The sequence below is a fragment of the Canis lupus genome, chromosome 2, assembly GCF_003254725.2.
Source record: "Canis lupus dingo isolate Sandy chromosome 2, ASM325472v2, whole genome shotgun sequence".
Taxonomy (NCBI): Eukaryota; Metazoa; Chordata; class Mammalia; order Carnivora; family Canidae; genus Canis; species Canis lupus.
The window spans coordinates 12,925,321-12,948,062 of NC_064244.1; the positions used below are offsets into that span (position 1 = coordinate 12,925,321).

Consider the following 22,742-nt stretch of genomic DNA (forward strand, 5'->3'; position numbering starts at 1 on the left):
TGTTCCCCAAGGTATGTCCTTGACCCTCTTTTCTCTTTTCCCCTCCTGTTCTAACTTCAACTATCATTTTTGAAGGGGTTGGTTCTCAATTCTGTGAGTCTGTAGGGACAGCCTTACTTGGGAATCATCTACTTGCCTACATTGACCTGCAGGAAGTGGGCAGTTCTGTGCTTTGTGGAACCTCCCCCAAATTCTGTGGGAGCTGCAGTGATGGGTGGGGTGGGGCTGGGGCCAGTGCTGTGACCACTCTCTGACTCTCTGTGCTAGGCACAGTGGGCAGAGGTCTCCACTTGTGTTGGCTTCACAATCACAAGCCTGATGTTGGGCTCACCTTCACAGAAACTGACGTGGGGTGCTCCCTTTCTGGGCACAGCAAGAGTCTTGTGGGACTTCAATCCTCAGAGTAACCCCCATCTGAATCTGAGCTGTTTCCAGAACCAAGTTGAAGAATTGTTCATCCTGGTTGACCTTTAACCAGCAGTGTGGGCCTAAGACTCATATGAACCCTTCTCCCTAAAGCCCCCAAAAGGAGTCCCTTTTATGAATACCTGCTCACCCAGGCACCGGTCTCAACCCCTAAAATTCACATGGTCTCTACCTTTCCCTGCTGCTCATATCCAATCAGCTGTCAAGACCTTTCCCAAGATGGTTCTCTGACATCTGTCCTATCCATTCTGTAGCCGGGAGACTGTGCTAGTCCAGGTCCATGGTTAGACTTTGACAATGGCTTCCCAGTTGGCCCACCTAACCCCAGTTTCTCTCTCCCTGTCTGTTCTTTCCAGTGAGGATCAATTCGGAATCACTCAAAAAACTTTCAGTGGCTCCTTTTTGCCCACAGAATAAAGCACAAATTCCATTGCTTGGCTTTCAGCCTTTTCATGACTTGGCCTCAACGATATTTCAGGTTTTTCTCCTTTTCTATCTTTTCAATATTTCTATGTTTTTCTCCTTTTCTCCTTTTCTCTTTTTCCAAACTGATCACTTTATCTTTTTTATTTTTTTAAAAGATTTTTATTTATTTATTCATGAGAGACACAAAGTGAGGGAGAGAAACAGAGACACAGGCAGAGAGAGAAGCAGGCTCCATCCCCCGATGTGGGATTCGATCCCAGGACTCCAGGATCGCACCCTGGGCCGAAAGCAGGCACTAAACCAGTGAGCCATCAGCGATCCCTACCTTTTTTATTTTTTTAAGATTTTATTTATTCAGGGAGAGAGACATAGGCAGAGGGAGAAGCGGGCTCCTCAAAGGGAGCCTGATGCGGGACTCGATCCCAGGACCCCGGGATCATGACCTGAGCTGAAGGCAGATGCTCAACCACTGAGCCACCCAGGCATCACTAATCACCTTACCTTTAGCCTCATGTTTTCTCAGCCTATTCCTTTTACCTCACCCACCTCCTCCTGTTAAAAGTGTATTCAATTTCAAGGCTTAGCAGAAACGCCTCCTCTTCCATGAAGACTTTCCTGACCACCTTAGCAGAAGTGACTTCTTTCTTCTTCTGAATCTGTAAATGCCAAGTGTGTTAAATTCTACCTTATATTGTAGTCTCATATTTTATCTCCCTGTCTAGATTATATGTTCCTTGGGGACAGAGACTTTGTTGGTACCTTTGCGGGTCACATACAAATTTCAACAAGAAACACAATGAATTTCTGTGGAACAGAATGCTTGATTTGCTCTTGAGATATTTCGACTCTAATAAGTTTAACAAAAAATATCAAAACCTAAAGGCACTTGTCAGTGTGATCTTCTCTCATGTTCTCCTTTTCATGCTTTCTCTGCTATGATCAGAAGCTTGTGATAACATCTACGTGTAAAGACTCTATTCTTGCCTGGCTCTGGTTGGTTTCTATTATGACTATCATTCAGCAGCTCTATTATTAAGTACAAATCACTTTCTTTCTCATCAGTCTCTGGCCCCGGAGATCCGGCCCTTCCCCTGGGATGGGAGATGCCCAAAGGTGTGACTAGGCAACTGTTCAATTTGCTTACATCATAGGCGGAGCCCCCAGGGCTTAGGGCTGTGTTGATGTTCAGAGATAGGGCCTGTAAGGAGATTTCCTTCAACTTTGTGTTTGCTTGCAGCTCTCCTCTCCGGTTCTTGAACACCCACGAGTCACAGTGTATGACTGCTGAGTATATACATCCCTGCAGACCAATGCCTTTCCCCTTGCTTCAAAATCTGGGCAATCTCTAACCTGGAAAAGAATCTCTATCTCCTCTCCCCATCTCTCTCCCATCCACATCACTGACAATGAAAACTTTATTCCATAATTGGAGATGGCTTTTCCAATGCCAGCACAACCATCCAAGATGCATGTTTAAACTAATACTACAGTGCTAATGATTGAGTGCACACGAGGAATGAGCAAGGAGTCTGGGAGCACCAAACCCAATCTTTGCTGACCTTGTTGAAAGCAGCATGGGGTTTAGCAAGGTTGTGACTGAATAAGCAAAGGGGTCAGAATGAAGTGCTTCAGAGCCCAGTTTGGGATTTATATAGCCAAGTATGAACTCATAACAATGACAGCAGGATGAGAGAGGGCTCCGAGGGGGTCGGCTTCCAGCCAGGCGTTGCTTCTCTTCCCACCTGGAAAGGATGAACAAACGCTCCTGGGACAGCTGCACCCCTAGCCTCCCAGTTATCAAGGAGAGAGTCTCAACACCCCTCCCCGCCCCCAGCAAACACAGCAAACAAAGAGGACATCTAGATCAGTAGCTGTTTCATCTATAGCGAGGAGCCCAGCTGGCCTGGGGCCAGTAATCCCCCAACTCAGGTACTCGATAGAGCACCATGGAAGCAAGGTTTTAGGCAAGGTTCTGTGATGGTTTTGCTCATAGAAGTCTCCAAAGACTTTAGCTTACTTCAGGACCTGCACACCTATGATTTCAGTTCCTTCAAAAACAGTAATTGAGCGCTTGGGCTCTGGCACCAGACAGTCCTGCACCCGAGCCTTATTCCTCTGCTTACTATCTCTGTGACCTTGGGCAACTGACTTACCCACTAAGCTTCCTTCTTTATAAAAAGAGATGATAGTAAGGCCTACCTCATTCATTTGCTGGAAGGATTGAATTAAATAATCCCTTTAAAATGCTTGGCACAATTCCAGGCACCTACCAAGCACACAACATATCTTAGTAATTATATTATTTAGTTAAGGAGGTTGACCCACATTTTCCTTCAAACATCTTTTCTTTTTTTCCTTCAAATTTCATCAAACCACATTCATTCTAGAATCCTCCACTTACTCAAAGCCCTTGGCCCCCCACCATATAAACTTGGGAATTCCTTTTGAGCCCAGTTAAGATCCTTTGACCTTCTTGCATGTCACAGAAGTAGAACATGGGATCATTTTCAAATTGTGTGTTCTCTCCCAGCAAGCCCAGGAGCTAACGTTATGGTTATAGGTTTAGGTTCTTGAAGGTAGGGATGGTAGTGGGGCTGGGAGGGTGATGATGGAGGGCTGAGGCTCCCTTGGCATCCAGCTCTTTCCCAGGAGGTTCCCTTGGGGCTGATCCAGTTCTGTTGGAGTGTGGGCAGGTCTAGAAGAAACACATTTTTTAAAAAAGATTTTATTTATTTATTCGGAAGAGACACAGAGAGAGAGAGGCAGAGACATAGGCAGAGGGAGAAGCAGGCTCCCTGTGGGGACCCCGAAGTGGGACTCAATCCCAGGACCCCAGAATCACGCCCTGAGCCAAAGGCAGATGCTCAAGCACTGAGCCACTTATGTGTCCCTAGAAGAAACAGTTTTGAGATGGTTTATGATGTGGCCTACCTAAGCCAGTTTGGTCACTTGCAATTAGTAGGCCTTTTTAGGAATTAATGGGTATAGGTTACCACAAGGTAGGTGGTGGGTTTGTTACATGAAACTACCTCTTTATCAGGCAGTTTGTTACAGTAAAAAGCAAGTCTCATGAGAAGTTGTCACACCTACAGATACTTTACTAGCAAGCTGGCAAATAATAGTTGTAGAACCTGTTCTGTAAGTTCCATGAAGTGGCAGCTCTTTGCTCTTTCCAGCACACTGTCAAGGACCTTGTATGAAAGATTTATTTTAGGTGGATTCAATGACGTCCTAGCAGCATTCAGCAGACTGGTCAGGCCTGAATGAAAGACGCTTCTGGAGGACCAGGAAGCAGGACTGTGTCTGCAACCTCAGCTCCATTCCTGAGTATCCAGACAATGAACTCACAGGAGTGGGAGGATCACAGCAATGTAACGATGTTGAAAGCTTAACTTAACCCCTGGTCATTTCACCAGTATAAAATCAGCTATAAGTCCCCTATGCTAATGATCGAATCCCTGTTGATGATCCAAGATAAGGCTACCTGACGGGCCTAGAGTCTTCCTATTTGGAATATGCTGGAATATGGGCTTCTGATTAGCCTTTCAAATGCTAACTAAACACCCTTAAATTGAAGCCTGAATTAAGGGGCACCTGGGTGACTCAGTGGTTGAGAGTCTGCCTTTGGCTAAGGTCATGATCCCGGGGTCCTGGGATCGAGTCCCACATCCGGCTCCCTACAGGGAGCCTGCTTCTCCCTCTGCCTACGTCTCTGCCTCTCTGTGTCTCTCATGAATAAGTAAATAAAATCTTTAAAAAAAAAAAAAAAGAAACCTGAATTAAGAATCAGGAAGATCACAGTTTACACACACACACACACACACACACACACACACACACACAGAGTACCCTGGTGAAGTATTTAAAAAGTAAATTACAGACAATATAACAGCTTATAGCCCTTCAAACTCCTTTGTGTTATCCAAATCGGAAAAAAAAAAATGGCACTGATTCTACTTAGCCACCAAGGTAAAAAAACTAGACCCAAAGTCATAGAATGAGGGTCACATCCAGGCTCAGTCATATACCAAATAACATAGGTGGCTACCCACATGACCCTCATCTTGTCCTCTCCCTACCTACCACCTCTCCAGACTTACTGTTCTATTTGGGGGCCCGAGCCACCTGGGAGTGCCCCTACCACGATTGCACATAGGATGTAGGAAACTCAGCGTCTCTTTTATTATTTTTAATTTTTTATTTAAATTCAATTTGCCAACATATAGTAGAACACCCACTGCTCATCCCATCAAGTACCCTCCTTAGTGCCCATCACCCAGTTACCCCATCCTCCCACCCATCTCTCCTGCAACCCTTTGTTTGTTTCTCAGAGTTAGGAGTCTCTCATGGTTTGTCTTCCTCTCTAATTTTTCCACTCACTTTCCCTCCTTTACCTTATAGTCCCTTTCACTATTTCTTATATTCCATGTATGAGTGGAACCATATAATGATTGTCCTTTTCCAATTGGCCTATTTCACTCATCATAATACCCTCCAGTTCCATCCACGCTAAAGCAAATGGTGGGTATTCGTCTTTTCTGATGGCTGAGTAACATTCCATTGTGTATATAGACCACATCTTCTTTATCCATTCATCTGTCGAAGGACATCGAGTCTCCTTCCACAGCATGGCTATTGTGGACATTGCTGCTATAAACATTGGGGTGCAGGTATCCTGGTGTTTCACCACATCAGTATCTTTGGGGTAAATACCCAGTAGTTCAATTGTGGGTCATAGGGTAGCTCTATTTTTAACTTCTTGAGAAACCTCCACAATATTTCTCATCAGAGAAATAAAAATCAAAACCACAATGAGATATCACCTCACACCAGTGAGAATGGGAAAAATTAACGAGACAGAAAACAACAAATGTTGGGGAGGATGAATGAACAGAGGAGGCCAGATACATGATTGTGGGAGGTAGCAGTGGAAATCAGAGGTCAGAAAGAAGTACAAGAGGCGCAGTTGATTACATACGACCTTGAACGTGGAACATGAACAGATTAAGTGTCCATCAGCCGCCTTTGCTATTCATGGCTTTCCAGATTAGCCACTCAAGTGTCAGTGACTTTTTAATAAGTAGTGCTGATTATTCATTCTGGAGAACCTCAGGCAGCAGCGGTTCTTATATTTTAGTTCATTTAGAATCACCTGGGGTTCTTATTTGAAATGCAGATTCCAGATCCTGATGCCCAGATGTTTACATTCAGTAGATGTGGAGTGGGACCCAGAAATTTATATTTTTAGGTGCTCGGGTGATTCTATTATACACTGATCTATGTGTACCGCTGCTCTAGGTTTGGAGTACTTGTTTTTTTTCTGCAACAAGGAAAAAAGCTATATTAATTATTTAAATACCACATACTCAATATAAAATTTGAACAATTCCTAACAGTGTAAAGAAAAAAAAAAGAGTCAGCTGAAATCCTAGCACCTAAGATGTTTGGTTCTCCAGGAAATGGTTAGGCATGAAAAAATATATATACTCTTATATAAGATCATATATATTTTGGAATACTTAAATACACTCTCCTTTCCTTTGTTCTCTTTGGTTATCTTTCCCTATTCCTGCCAACATTTCCACCTGGCTCATATTTTTCTTCCCATTTGCATAATAATACAAAAATATTACATGGGATTTTGTCATTGGCCAAAATGTGTGTGGGTTTTTGTTTTAATTTTCATTATATATATATATATATTTCATCCCATGACCTAATGTTTGTTTCTTTTTTTTTAATATTTGAGTTTATTCTTCATTTAACTTTTAAAACATTACTATAGTTGAATATTAAAACAAAAACAATAGCAAGTAGTGAGCTATGATTATAGTCCTTCACTCATTCACTACTGCATATAAAATGCCAGCTGCAGTGTTATTCACTGGCCCAATTAAGAGGTCTGACACTGAACCACCCCTATAGGCTGATGTTCATCATCCTCATATCCTTCCCCATTGTAATGGCGCCATCTTTCTTAACTAGGATCAAAGTCCACCAGTTCTACCTGGTCCATTTCATCAGTCTCTTCTATTTCCTTCCTCTCCGGTAGGAGTTTTTCCAGCAAAGAAAGTTTATCAGGAGAGGGAAAGCCATTTTCAGGGAGGTTTACCTTAAATTAGATGATTAGGCGACCCTTCTCATATGGTCTACGATAAATTGGCATGCCTTCGTTTAGCGCACACTTGATATCCCCATGCTTGACAATCTGACCTGGATGAGAAATGATGACCATGGTTCGGTTGTCAAGAGTAGATATTGGCTTTTGAAAGCCACACAGGGCTTCAACCAGCTGTATATCCAGAGACATGAAAAGATCTTCTCGTCGAGTAAAAACAGCACGGTCCTTCTGATCTAAAATAATGATAATATCTCCTGGTTCCAATCCTGGTTCTTGGTCTCCCCTCACCATGGAATGTTATCTTCTGGCCATCTTTCATGCCTTTGTCAATATGCACTTCTAGAATCTTCTTCTCTTGAACTATCTTCCTTCCGTTGCAGCTTTTACATCTATCTTTAGGACTGATCCGTTCCCCATGGCCCTGGCACTCCATGCACACAGACTGAATTTGCTGAACCATTCCAGGTCCTATCTGATGAATTCTTATTTGCATTCCAGTACTTTGGCAATTGGGACAACATTCGACTGCTCCTTTCTTACCACTTCAGCCTTCACATTTATCACAAATCACATTCTTTTGCAGAGCTAGTTTTCTTGTTGCGCCATTATATAAATCTTCCAAGGTTACTGAGAGCTGATGTACAACATTTTCACCTCTCCGTTCTCTCTGCATCCTGCCTCCTTCTCCAAAAAAACGTATCAAAGATGTCCATGGGGGAGCCCAAACCACCACCAGCTCCACCTTCTTTGATTGCCTATTCTCTTCCTTTGTCATATAATTCCCTTTTCTTTGCATCCGAGAGCACTTCATAAGCTTGAGAAATCTGTTTAAACTCTCCTTCATTTGGATTTTTATCAGGGTGGTACTTTAAGGCCAGTTTCCTGTAAGCCTTTTTCAATTCCTCCTGGGTGGCATTGGGTTTGACCCCCAAAACATCATAGTAAGTGGTTTCTTTCACCATTTTCTACAGCCGGTGAGAGGGCTGAAGACGATGTTGGGGATCAGGAAGGAGCGCGTTGCTGGGTGCAGCTCGGGCAGCCGCTGCTCCTCTGCGTCTCACCGAGCGTTCTGGGAAGTTCCCTAATGTTTCCTTTTAGTGGCTGTGGTGTATGGTACTCCATAATATGATAAAACACGAGCCCACTGTTTCCAGTATTTTGCCACCGCAAACAGTACTTAAGAAACATGCCCTGCCCTCAAGGAGTGTATAATACTTCAGGCTAACCTGTTGTGTTTGGAGCTGGATTGGTCAGCTTTTGTTTTGTTTTAATAAGCTACACTAAAATTCAGTTGCTTAAACTAATAATTATTTGACTCAGAGCAAGACCAGCTGGATGATTCTTCTGCTCCCAGGTGGGTCAGCTCATATCTACTGGATCCCCACATACATTTTTGGTCAACTGGCAGTTTGGCCGGCAGCTGGGCAGCCTCACTTGCAGGTCCAGGGGTTTGCAGGCAGGTTGACCTCAGCTGGTCGTCTTGTGTGTGCTCTGTGTGGGTCCTTCTCTGGGAGGCTGGCCCTAATTTTTTTTTTTTTTTTACACAGTGTTTACAGGGTTCCAAAGAGCAGCAAGAGAGCACAAGGCCTAACCTGCAGGCCTTTTTCACATGTCTGCTTGTGCTTATGCCACATTTTTTTTCTCCCACCACACAAACCAACACACATGGTTAAGCTCACAGTCACTATGAGAAATGACTACTGAGGGGGAGCAGAATTTGCTGCCCCCAAACATACCACTTGGACATTTTGAGCTCAAAGCAATTGAGAGGAAGGCTTCCCCCACCTACCTAAAAGCAAGACATGAATCTGTACAGAAGTGAATCAGCGACAATCCTAGCTCCTTATCAGGCCAAAGAGGGCATGAGAGAACTCTCCATAACTTTACTGACTGGCCCTCACCTCAATTAGTCTCCCATATAATTATCTGCCCAGAAACTCACAGCCTTTTTCTTTTGTCTTGTAACTTCTCTGAAAATTTACTATTTTTTGTTCTGATGCTATATAAGCCTAAATTCTAACCCCTTGTTTGAGTTACTCATCCCTGAGTTTCTCCCATATGTATATGAAATATACATGTCAATAAACTCATTTGTTTTCCTTTTTAATTGTCTTGTGTTACAGAACCCCAGCCAAGAACCCAGAAAGGTAGAAGGAAAAAGATTTTCCCCTGCCCTGTACTACCCAAGAGCATAGATATAGGAGACATATATTCTTGCAGACAATTTACCACAGGAGCTATCTGCTAAGAGGTTCTCAATGTTTAATAAGAAATCAAAAGAACCTGTCATTTCCGGCCCAAAGATTGGTTCCAATGATGTGACAAAGTCAGCACATTTCTAATGATCCAAGTGTTGCAGAACTTCTCACTCCAGGACTCTCGGAACACAGTCTCCAGAAGAGCTGACATCATCTGGTCTGTTCTCCCTCCCTTCACAAATGCTCCCAAAGGAAAGCCATCCCAGCAGCTGTTGTCTGCACCTGCTACTATGAGACCTTAGGAAAGTTCCTTTTTCCTTGGGCCTCACACATCCAGGAGTTGTATGTGTATTTCCTGTGGAGTGACCCAGTTAGAGCAAGTCTTTAGTAGAACACCCAGTTCCCACTGGTATTATTTTTCTGACTCTGCACTGCCATCTCTTGGGGTCATCTCAGATCTCCACCTTTGACTTTCGACTTGGGATACTTAGGTTCTAGTCCTGGGTGTTCTCAGGCAAGTCACTTTATCTTTCTAAGAGAAATAAAGGAGTTGGTCAAGAATGGTGTTTTTCAAAATTTAGTGTGCAATACAGGTCACCCAGAGATCTTGCTAGAAGGACAATCTTTAGGTTCCACCCTGGACATATCAAATCAGCACCTGCTTTTTCATGAAATCTCCTAATCTAAGCCATTGCTCTCAACCTTGACTGCAAATTAAAATCTCCAGGAGGAGCTTTAAAGTAAGGGTCTCCAGTATCCCCTCCTAGAGATTCTGATCTCATTGGCCTCGGGGTGCAGTCTGGCCACTACCTCCCTGGACTTGAAGGAGTGAGGAAAGGGAAGACAAGGGAGACCTGGAGAGAGTGCTGTAGAAGACTCAGCCTTTAGTAGAGAAACATAGCCACTGCCAACCTGTGGACAGCAGGGAAGTGTCCAAGGTGGTTAATATCCCACCCCCTCATTTCCTGCCAGTGCTTCCCATTCATGGAACCCAACTGGACTCCAGAAAACAAGGAATCCCAGTTGATTCACTCCATAACTATCAGCCTGGTTGGATGGAGAAGGATACAGTGGGTCTCAAAATGCAAATAGAAATTATTCAGCAGAGGATGCTAGTTTTGAAATGCAGATTCCTGGGCCCCATGTGAGACCCATTAAAGTAGGTCTTTGCTCTGGAGCTGAGACCCAGAGATCTGCACTTCTAAAGAGTTGTTGATATACATACATCATATGCCGTATGAGAAGGACGGGGCAAGATGGATGATCTCTGAAGTTATTTCTATCTCAAGGGCCTATGATATTACTCCTTACCTAAACTTCTTGTCATTCTCTTGTGTTCACTGCTATAGCACTTTGCTTGGATTTTCAATGTGTGTGTTCTGCATCTCTGAGTCTATTCACTAAAATTTATATGCTTGAGTAAATCAATAATGATCCCTCTATTGGGTCTGCTTTCCGCATTTATGGTCCTTGAGCTGAAATGTGTAAGCAGAATGCCATGGTTTGCTGTTTGCCTGGTGACATCATGAAAGATTCAGCAGGTTGTAGCTGGACCACAAACATCTAGTTGTAGCCCTCTGCTTTTAGTTCTAATCATCACAGGAAATGTCAACTAGAAGCTTCTCACTTAAACATTATGTAAGTGTTCTCTTTCTTTTCTCATAGCCGTGATGAAGAGTATCAGGTCTCATGTTGGAAGGCTCTGGGAAGCTACTTTACTATTTGTTTTAACACATTTAAATATGAAGAACGATGCTTTAAATATTTACCAAAGGAAAATGGAAGGGATGCATTGTTGATAAGACATTTAACCATAGGGGATCCCTGGGTGGCTCAGTAGTTTAGCACCTGCCTTCAGCCCAGGGCGTGATCCTGGAGTCCCGGGATTGAGTCTTACATCAGCTCCCTACATGGAGCCTGCTTCTCCCTCTGCCTATATTTCTGCCCCCCTCTCTCTCTATTTCTCTCTATCTCTCTGTGTCTCTCATGAATAAATAAATAAAATCTTTAAAAAAAGACATTTAACTATACAAGCCATTAAAAATTCTTGAGGACTGAATCTTGTATCACCTTTGTATAACCCGAACGTCCAATATTCCACCACGTGTAAGTACAAACAGAAGTCACACTTTGTTCTGATGCTCAGCTTCACATGTCACAATTCCCCAATGGCTTCATCATAGAAAATAATTTTTATCTCACATTCACTTTCCCCCCACCCCTAGGATTTCTAGGGGTCAGGATGCTTCCCACATGTCCACAAATATTCTGTGGGCTGCAGTCACCACAAAGTGTTGGCTTTCCTTTCTTGGTTCCTGAAGGTTCGAAGTTGCTCTCCATAGCCTTTCTGGCAGAAGCCTCCCCATGACCCCTGCCTTCCTAAGGATGCCATGAGCTATTCCCAGGATGACATCTCTTGGTGCTGCCAAATTTCCAATACTTGAGAGTACTAGATTTTCATGCTTGCTTTTCATGCATAGGTGGGGGAAATGCTCCCTCCCCATCCCTCCCCATCCTCTTCATGCTATTTGGAACCACCAGCAGCTTCTGCCCATTGCTGGAGGCAGAGTCTCTGTCTTGCCATTGTTGAAGCTGGCAAACTGCTGGATGAGGGTCAGGAACCAGTCATTGCATTCTAGAGTGGAAGCAACAACGAAAAAGGAATGTGTGCAGCATGTATGGACTCCTCATGGACTATCAGAAATATCGGAAGGGACCTCTGCAGGCCGGGCTCTCTGTGCTGAGGCAAATGGGGACTGAGTAGGTTGGGTGGGATGGTTGGCCACTGCTTCACTGCCTCATCACCAGGGCTAGAGAACTTGACATCTTCAGTGAGTCTTGTTTCCTTGAATCCCAGACAGCTCTGCTTCTGTTTAGAGTCTTACAAAATTGTGAAGCCCAATTTCATCACTTTCTCACCATCACCCTTTGCCCTGAATCTCATAAGAAGCAATTCCATCCATTTCTAACCCTCTGAGCACTGTCCAAGGGACCAAAAAGGAATGACTGCAATGCCTCTCTCCCTCCTCCTCTTCCTACCATCCCCAAGGTCTGTGCAAAACTCCTCTTTCCTCTCACGGTAACAAAACAAAAGTCCTTGTACAAATTAATGGACTCACACGGAGGCAAGGCCTCGCTCAGCCAGCTCAAAACTGTCTGTTGCATTTATCACTGGCCCACAAATGGACTCTTTTTGGTGGCATCGAGGGGAACACCAAGGGCAGCTTTATCACCCTTTTACATAGCGTACATCTTTCTGCCTAGGGTCTGCTCAAGAAGAGGAGGGACTTGTGGTAATTTTAAGGTATATCACAGGGGCCTATCCCACCAACCACCTGTCTTAGTATGGAAATCTCCTTCTCACTCACTCCTCATCTAACCACTGGGCAGCTCTTCCCAAGGGGTCCAGGCCTCCCTCATGGGCCCTGAACCTCCACGAGGCCAGTCAACCTTGTCACATCTCACACTATACCCTCCCTGGCCGCTATCTTAGGTTCAGTCTCCCACCTCCTCTCACCATCATCTTGTCCCCATTCTGCTCTGCCTTTCCTCCCCAGTGACCCTTGCCTTTCCCTTGTTTCTTCAGGAAACCCTATTCCCTCACAAACAAATCCTCTCCATGTTCTTATGTGTTAACCCACTTATGCAGTCAGCAAAATTTTATAGAGAGTCCATAAAGGTACCAGGCGTTGTCCTGTGTTTTGATAATATAATATAATCCACCCCACCTTATTTTCTTTAAAAGATTTTATTTATTTATTTGAGAGACAGAAAGAGATAGTGACTAAGAGAGCAGAAGCAGGGAGGAGAGGGAGAAGCAGGCTCCTCGCTGAGCAAAGAGCCCAATGTGGGGCTCGATCCCAGGACCCCAGGATCATGACCTGAGCCGAAGGCACATGCTTAACCAATTGAGCCACCCAGGCGCCCCCTCCCATATATCTCTTAATCACTTGTCTCCTTCTGGGATAAGCTTCTCCAAAGAGCAGCGTTCTCTCATGTGTCCGCTTCCTCTTCCACTGTTCTCATGTCAATCCCCGGCACTCAGCCTTCCGACTCAGTCATCTCCCTGACATTCAAGTTGCAAATTCAGTTATTCCCTTTGCTGTCCACATCTTCTTGCACTCCTTTACAGAATTTAATATCATTGTCTATTATCTCCTTGAAATTTTGTCCTCTTTGGATTTTGTGATACTGTTGATTCTGATCCCTTTTTTTCTGGCCACTGCTTCTCAGTCTCTTTTTAAATTCTCTTTTCCTACACTTGCCTCTTAAATGTTAGTGTTTCCCAGGAATTCCATCTTTGGTCTCCCATTTTCACTCAACACATTCTCCTGGGTAATTTCAAAGGCACACACGGCTTACAGTTCCACCCATGTGCCTCCAGGTGATGGTACTAGCTTAGTGTACACTAATGCTCATCAGATTGTTTCACCTGAATGTCCTACACATTCCTCAAGATCAACATGGCCCAAGCTGAACTCACATCTTTCCCTAAGAGCTTATTTCTCCTCCCATATTCACTATTTTGGATAATGACGTATCATCATTTAGTTAAAAATCTGTAAATGGCCCTAGACTCCCTCTCTCCCTTATTTCCCCAACCCTACACACACTAATCGATTTTTTTAAAAAGATTTTATTTATTTATTTATTTATTTATTTATTTATTTATTTATTTATGAGAGAGAGAGAGCATGAGTGGGAGAGAGGAAGAAGCAGGCTTCCCACTGAGCAGGGAGCCTAATCCCAGAACCCTGGGATCATGACTTGAGCCAAAGGCAGATGCTTAACCTATTGAGCCACTCAGGCACCCCTACACTAATCTATATTTCAAGTAAGGTGTTCCAAACCATCACCTCTCTTTCAAGATGCCTACTCCATATGACTTCTCTCTGGCTTCTTCTCAGAGAAAATTAAAACTACAGGTAAGAATTCCCTCACCTTCCATGCATTCTCTATTGTGCATTCTCTACTATGATACAAATATGAAGAAGCATGGTGTCTGGAGTTTCAAGTCTATTGAGCACTGGGGATTTGTTTGAACATAAGGAAAGATTTTTTTTCTACCAACTGGTGTATGTTATATTAATATTTAGATAAGACTTAAGGTGTAACCTGTTTGGTCAGATTAAAGGATAAGTTTGAATCGCATGATAGAAAATGGCCAAAAGTCAAAGCAGCAACATTTGGCATAAGTATCTGGAAAAGTTTGTATAAAAAACGTAATACCTAATGTGCACAGCTTGTGACTTGAATTCTAGCTTGTTAATTTATATAAAAGGTCCTTTCATTGGATCCACTCATCTAAAAGTACATAGCAAATCTGAGTGCTATCTATTTTCTGTGAAGGCAGACAGAGACAGGCACAAACAGCACAATAATATCACTGCTCTGATGGAGGTAGGAATAGAGGTTGGTGATCACACAGATACAGAAGAAATCTTAAGGGAAGTCTCCACAGAGAAGATGGCATGTGGACTGGACTTGAAGGAAATCCACAGTTTATCTACATATAGCCTTTCATGTTCCCAAAGGAATAATATGTTTCTAAAACAAAATGCAGGAATCCTACTTCCAGAAAGATGGATTAGGCATCCTTTTTCTTATTCCTCCCACCAACTACAGCTAACTCTCCAGATGTTATGTGTGAAGCATACAAAGACTCGAAAAGGTAAAGATAAGAAGGTAGTCACACTAGGGACCTCTGGACATGAAGAATAGCAAGGAGCGAGTTCCTTGGGGTTTCTTTTTGCCTCATTATCCCAGGCTGGGTGTTGAAAAAAACTGGTAACATGGAAACACCAATAGGAACAGAAGGAGAAAACCCCAAATTCAAGAAAAGTCTGCTCTCTCTCACCAAAGGACCAGGAAAGGAGAAGCCTAGCAAGGCAAACAACTTTCAATAACCACTCAGCTTCAGCCAAACACCACAGAGCACATTATGGTTCTTCCTTCACTCACGAGCAAAGACAAAGTGGAAAACCTAGATTGCCACCTTGTCAGGTTGGTAATAATGAAGCATCTGCTGGGAGGTGTCAGAGGAAACCTAGTGTAGAGGCAAGATTTTCCCCACTGCTCAGAGGTAATGAGGCCACCCCTCCCCCAAGACTCATCAGGAGATATCTGGGGAGCAATAAGTAGGCATCTCTGTGCCTCCCACTCAGGGTGGTGTTAGTAGACAGCCTAGAGCGGGGGCCTACATCTCTTCTGCTCTGCAGTAACAAGGAGTCCCTCTCTCCCAGGTGTCAAGGGAAGAACAGTGAGAAACCTAAACTTCAATCCCCATTTGGCAATAATGAGGCTGAGTCCACCCTTTACCACCAGAGCAGTGTCAGAGAAGCCTACTAATACAAGATTTTTTAAAAATTTTTATTTATTTATGATAGTCAGAGAGAGAGAGAGAGAGAGAGAGAGGGGCAGAGACACAGGCAGAGGGAGAAGCAAGCTCCATGCACCGGGAGCCTGACATGGGATTCGATCCCAGGTCTCCAGGATCGTGCCCTGGGCCAAAGGCAGGCGCCAAACCGCTGCGCCACCCAGGGTTCCCTAATACAAGATTTAAATAAGATTCAGAGCTCAACGTAATACCCAAAATGTCCAGCTTTCAACTGGAAATCACTCATCATACTAAGAACCAGGAAAATCTCAACTTAAGTGAGAAAAGACAACTAACATATGCCAACACCAAAATGACACAGGCATTAGAATTATCTGGCAAGGATTTTAAAACAGGCATCATAAAAATGCTTCAATGAGCAGTTACACACTCACTCTAAACAAATGAAATAACAGAAAGTCTGAGCAAAGAAATAGAAGCAGAAGAACATTCTGTATACAGAAGAACAAAATGAACATATTAGAACTTAAAATACAGTAACCAAAATGAAAAACTCATTGGATACTTCATCAGTAGGTTAGAGTGACAGAGGAAAGAATCTGTGAAATGGAAGGTAGAACAATGGGAGTTGCCCAATCTGAATAACAGAGACAAAATGGACTGGAAAAAAAGTGAAGGGGGGGGGGGGCGGCAAGACTGCGGAGGAGCAGGGTCCCCAAGCCACCTGCCCACCAACTTACCTGATAACTTTCAAGTCACCTGAACACCTACGAAATCGACCTGAGATTTAAAGAGAGAACAGCCTGTACGCTACAGGGAGAAGGGTTTCCGCTTCTAACAAGGTAGGAAGGCGGAAAAGAAAAAAAAAAAAAAAAAAGAGTCAGTGGGGAGGGGCACCGGAGGAGCCGGGCTAAGGCCTGCGGGGAGCCTCCCGGCGGGAAAGCCCAGCCCCGGACCAGCGGGAGCTTTACAATCCGCCCCGGATTCCTCCCCAGGAAAGGCGCTCAGCAGGGACCCCGGGCGGGATCCCGGGGGGGGGGGGGGGGGACCTCCAGGTCCCGGGGTCACTGACCCAGGAGGGGCGCCGGGGGAGAGCGCCCCCCACACCGGCCCATCTCCGTAAAGGGCTGGAGCGCGCCCCGCGGCCTCGGGGAGCAGCCGGGGGGTCGGGCGGGGCTCCGGGCGGAGGGGGCTCCCCGGGAGCGCGACTCCAGCAGCGCAGGTCCCGGACCCCAGGGCGCCGGGGACACAGCCGGGATCCTGCTCCCCCCGGGACAGGCCGAGGCGGGGAGGGCCCAGGACAGCGAGGACGCTCCTGCCCCGGGAGCATCCAGGCCCCTGCGGACTGGGAGACGGCGGGAGTCACTGCCGGGACGAGGGGCGCCCTCCAGGGCCAGGGAGACCTGGCCGCCGCCGGTGGGGTTGTCCCTCCTGGTGTCACCCGGTGCCTGGGAGAGGCGTGGCCGCCAGGGGACACGGGCCTCACGGGAGGTCAGGTCGGCTCCCCGTGACCCTGCACCCAGCAGGGGGCGGGACAGCTCCCCAAGGGGCACACACCTGAGAATCGGCACAGCCCGCCCCTCCCCCAGAAGACCAGCTGGAAGGACAGGGGAAGAGCAAGTTCCCCACCCAGCAGCGCTGGAAAGCTCCAGGGGAAGTCGAGGGATCTACAGTATATAGAACTAGAGGGCACCCCTCTTTCTCCCCCCTTTTTTTCCAGTACAACTAGTTTTTATATCAGACTGTAAGTTTCCAATTTTCTCTTTTCCCACCTTAACTAAAATATTTTACCACCTCTTCATTTTTAAGTTTCTTCCTTTTTGACTTTCATATTTTTACAATTACACGTCTTAGGTATATTTTCCACTTCTAGTTTCCCTTCAACATACTCAACTTAATTTTGGGAGATAAATGAGATATGCCTTTTTTCTTTTGTGTTTTTTCCTTTTCTCTACCTCATTTGGTTCTACAATGGCACGAGTTAATACCTTCTAAAACATGACCAGCATGCACCCAGAACAAGTGGTATACCGTGCTGGTTCATTCTGTGAGATTATATTCTCTCTTCATTCCCATTCTGCCCCCCTCTTTTATCTCATTTATGTTTTGGTGATCAATGTTGGGGCCCTCTACAAGTATTTCTGGTTTATACAAATTTGGGACTGAGCATCTTCTAACAAACAGAACTTAATACACTCAGAACCAAGAGGATAACCTTCTAGGACCCGCAGGTAGACTACATTCTCCCTCCACTACAACTACATCACCACCACCATCGCCCATTCCTCACCCTTTTTATTCTTCTCTTTTTTCTTTTTTCTGCTATTTCCTCTTTACTTTTGCTTTTTTTTTCCTCTTCCTTATTTCCCTTTTCTTTCTTTTTTTTTTCTTCTTCTTTGGGATTCTTGGCCTCTTATTTTTTTACTACTTTGTTTTAAAATTTGTTTTTTCACTTTAGTGGTCCTTTTGTTTTATTTTGTTCTGATCTTTGTTTTAAATTTCTCATCTCTGACCTCATCAGAATCATCTAGGCTGAAACTTACTTAGATCATGGTTGATATTCTTGACTCAGCTGGCTGATACTGCCACTCTCCACTGAGCAAAATGAGTAGAAGGAAGAATTCACCACAAAAGAAAGAAGCAGAAGCAGTACTCTCTGCCACAGAATTACAGATTTGGATTGCAATTCGTGTCAGAAAGCCAATTCAGAAGCACAATTATAAAGCTACTGGTGGCTCTGGAAAAAAGCATAAGGGATTCAAGAGGCTTCATGACTATAGAAATTAGATTATATCAGGCTGAAATTAAAAATCAATTAAATGAGATGTAATCCAAACTGGAGCTCCTAACGATGAGGGTTAATGAGGTAGAAGAAAGAGGGAGCAACATAGAAGACAAGTTGATGGCAAGGAAGGAAGCTGAGGAAAAAAAAGACAAAAACAATGAAAAGACCATGAGGAAAGGTTAAGGGAAATAAATGACAGCCTCAGAAGGAAAAATCTATGTATAATTGGGGATCCAGAGAATGCTGAGAGGGACAGAGGGCCAGAAAGCATATAAGCATATTTGAACAAATCTTAGCTGAGAACTTCCCTAATTTGGGGAGAGAGAAACAGGCATTCAGATCCAGGAGATAGAGAGGTTCCCCCACCTCAAATCAATAAAAACAGTTCAACACTTCGACATTTAGTACTGAAACTTGCAAATTCCAAAGATAAGGAGAAAATCCTTAAAGCAGCGAGAGACAAGAGATCCCTAACTTATATGGGGAGAAATATTAGATTAACAGCACACCTCTCCACAGAGACATGGCAGACCAGAAAGGGCTGGCAGGATATAGTCAGGGTCCTAAATGAGACGAACATGCAGTCAAGAATACTTTATCCGGCAAGGCTCTCATTCAGAATAGAAGGAGAGATAAAGAGCTTCCAAGATAGCCAGAAAGTGGAAAAATATGTGACCACCAAACCAGCTCTGCAAGAAATATTAAGAGGGGCCCTGTAAAAGAAAGAGGAAGCCCAAAGAAATAATCCACAAAAACAAGGACTGAATAGGTTATGATGACACTAAATTCATATCTTTCAATAGTAACTCTGAACGTGAATGGGTTTAATGATCCTATCAAAAGACTCAGGGTATCAGGCTGGATAAAAAAGCAAGACTATTTTGCTGTCTACAAGAGAGTCATTTTAGACCTAAAGACACCTCCAGCCTGAAAATGAAAGGATGGAGAACCATTTACCATTCAAATGGTCCTCAAAAGAAAGCTGGGGTAGCAATCCTCATATCAAATAAATTAAAGTTTATCCCAAAGACTGTAATAAGAGATGAAGAGGGACACTATATCATACCTAAAGGGTCTATCCAACAAGAGGACCTAACAATCATGAATATTTATGCACCTAATGTGGGAGCTGCCAAGTCTATCAATCAATTAATAACCAAAGTAAAGACATACTCAGATAATAATACACTAATACTGGAAGACATCAACACGACACTTTCTACCAGTGACAGATTTTCTAACACAACATCACCAAAGAAACAAGGCTTTAAATGATACACTGGACTAGATTTCACAGACATATACAGAACTTTGCATCTGAAGGCAACTGAATCCACATTCTTCTAAAGTGCACATGGAACTTTCTCCAGAATAGACCACATACTGTTTCACAAATCAGGTCTCAGACAAACCAAAAGATTCAGGTTGTCGCCTGAATTTTGAATTTTCTGAATTTTCTGAACACAATGCTTTGAAACTAGAACTTAATCACAAGATGAAATTTGGAAGAAACTCAAACATCTGGAGCTTAAAGAGATGAATGGGTCAACCAGGAAATTACAGGAGAACTAAAAAGATTCATGGAAACTAGTGAAAACGAAGATACAACCATTCAAAATCTTTAGGATACAGCAAAAGCAGTCCTAAAAGGGGAATACATCACAATACAAGCATCCCTCAAAAAATTGGAAAAAACTCAAATACACAAGCTAACCTCACACATAAAGGAACTGGAGACAGAACAGCAAATAAAACCTACACCAAGCAGAAGAAGAGAGTTAATAAAGATTTGAGCAGAGCTCAATAAAATAGAAACCAGAAGAACTGTAGAACAGATCAACAAAACCAGGAGTTGGTTCTTTGAAAAAATTAATAAGAAAGATAAACCATTAGCCAGCCTTATTAAAAAAAAAAAACAAGAGAAAAGAGCCAATTAATAAAATCATGAATGAAAAAGGAGAGATCACAACCAATACCAAGGTAATACCAATGATTTTAAAAACGTATTATGAGCAGCTATATGCCGATAAATTAGACACTCTAAAAGAAATGGACACATTTCTGGAAAACCACAAATCACCAAAACTAGAACAGGAAGAAATAGAAAACCTGAACAGGCCAATAACCCGGAAGGAAATTGAGGCAGTCATCAAAAACCTCCCAAGACACAAAGGTCCAGGGCCAGATGGCTTCCCTGGGGAATTCTATCAAACATTTAAAGAAGAAACAACACCATTCTACTAAAGCTGTTCTGAAAGATAGAAAGGGATGGAGTACTTCCAAACTTGTTTTATGAGGCCAGCATCACCTTAATTCCAAAACCAGACAAAGACTCCCCTCCAAAAGGAGAATTATAGACCAATATCCCTGATGTACACAGATGCAAAAATTCTCAACAAGATACTAGCAAATAGGATCCAACAATACATTAAGAAGATTATTCACCATGACCAAGTGGGATTTATCCCCGGGATGTAAGGCTGGTTCAACACTCGTAAAACAATAAACATGATAGATCACATCAACAACAGAAAAACCAAGAACCATATGATCCTCTCAATAGATGCAGAGAAAGCATTGGACAAAATACAGCATCCATTCCTGATCAAAACTCTTCAGAGTGTAGGGATAGAGGGAACATGCCTCAGCATCTTAAAAGCCGTCTACAAAAAACCCACAGCAAATATCATTCTCAATGGGGAAACACCGGGAGCCTTTCCTCTAAGATAAGGAACATGACAGGGATGTCCACTCTCACCACTGCTATTCAACATAGTACTAGAAGTCCTAGCCTCAGCAGACAACAAAAAGAAATAAAAGGCATTCAAACTGACAAAGAAGAAGTCACACACTCCCTCTTCACAGATGACATGATACTGTACATAGAAAACCCAAAGGCTCCACCCCAAGATTGGTAGAACTCACACGGCAATTTGGGAATATGGCAGGATACAAAATCAATGCCCGGAAATCAGTGGCATTTCTATACACTAACAATGAGACTGAAGAAAGAGAAATTAAGGAGTCAATCCCATTTACAATTGCACCCAAAAGCATAAGATACTTGGGAATAAACCTAACCAAAGAGGTAAAGGATCTATACCCTAAAAACTATAGAACACTTCTGAAAGAAATGGAGGAAGTGAAGACACAAAGAGATGGAAATTCCATGCTCATGGATTAGCAGAATTAATATTGTGAAAATGTCTATGCTACTCAGGGCAATTTATACGTTTAATGCAATCCCTATCAAAATACCATGGACTTTCTTCAGTGTTGGAACGAATCATCTTAAGATTTGTGTGGAATCAGAAAAGACCCCGAATAGCCAGGGGAATATTGAAAAAGAAAACCAGAGCCGGGGGCATCACAATGCCGGATTTCAAGTTGTACTACAGAGCTGTGATCATCAAGACAGGGTGGTACTGGCACAAAAACAGACACATAGATCAATGGAACACAATAGAGAACACAGAAATGGGCCCTGAACTCTATGGTCAACTAATATTTGACAAAGCAGGAAAGACTATCCATGGGAAAAAAGAAAAGTCTCTTCAGTGTATGGTGCTGGGAAAATTGGACAGAAGAATGAGACTAGACCATTCTTTTACACCATACACATAGATAAACTCAAAATGGATGAAAGATCTAAATGTGAGACAAGAATCCATCAAAATCCTAGAGGAGAACACAGGCATCACCTTTTTTGAACTTGGCCACAGCAACTTCTTGCAAGATACATCTGTGAAGGCAAGGGAATGAAAAGCAAAAATGAACTATAGGGATTTAATAAAGATTAAAAGCTTCTGCACAGCAAAAGAAACAGTCAACAAAACTAAAAGACAACCTACAGAATGGGAGAAGGTATTATCAGATGACATATCAGATAAAGGGCTAGTACCCAAGATCTATAAAGAACTTATCAAACTCAACACCCAAGAAATAAACAATCCAATCATGAAATGGCCAAAAGACATGAAGAGAAATCTCACAGAGGAAGACATAGACATGGCCAACATGCACATGAGAAAATGTTCTGCATCACTTGCCATCAGGGAAATAGAAATAAAACCACAGTGAGACACCACCTCACATCAGTGAGAATAGTGATAATTAACAAGACGGGAAACAACAAATGTTGGAGAAGATGTGGAGAAAGGGGAACCCTCTTGCACTGTTGGTGGGAATGTGAACTGGTACAACCCCTCTAGAAAACTGTGTGGAGGTTCCTCAAAGAGTTAAAAATAGATCTGCCCTAAGACCCAGCAATTGCACTGCTGGGGATTTACCCCAAAGATACAGATGCAATGAAACGCCAGGACACCTGCACCCCAATATTTATAGCAGCAATGTCCACAATAGCCAAACTCTGGAAGGAGCCTCGGTGTTCATCAAAAGATGAATGGATAGGGATCCCTGGGTGGCGCAGCGGTTTGGCGCCTGCCTTTG

General features: G+C 43.4%; 1 pseudogene; it reads right to left on the reverse strand.

Annotated features, from left to right (window-relative positions):
* Positions 1-6,745: 6,745 nt before the first annotated feature.
* On the reverse strand, positions 6,746-7,952 carry LOC112670418 (dnaJ homolog subfamily A member 1-like; annotated as a pseudogene).
* Positions 7,953-22,742: the final 14,790 nt, after the last annotated feature.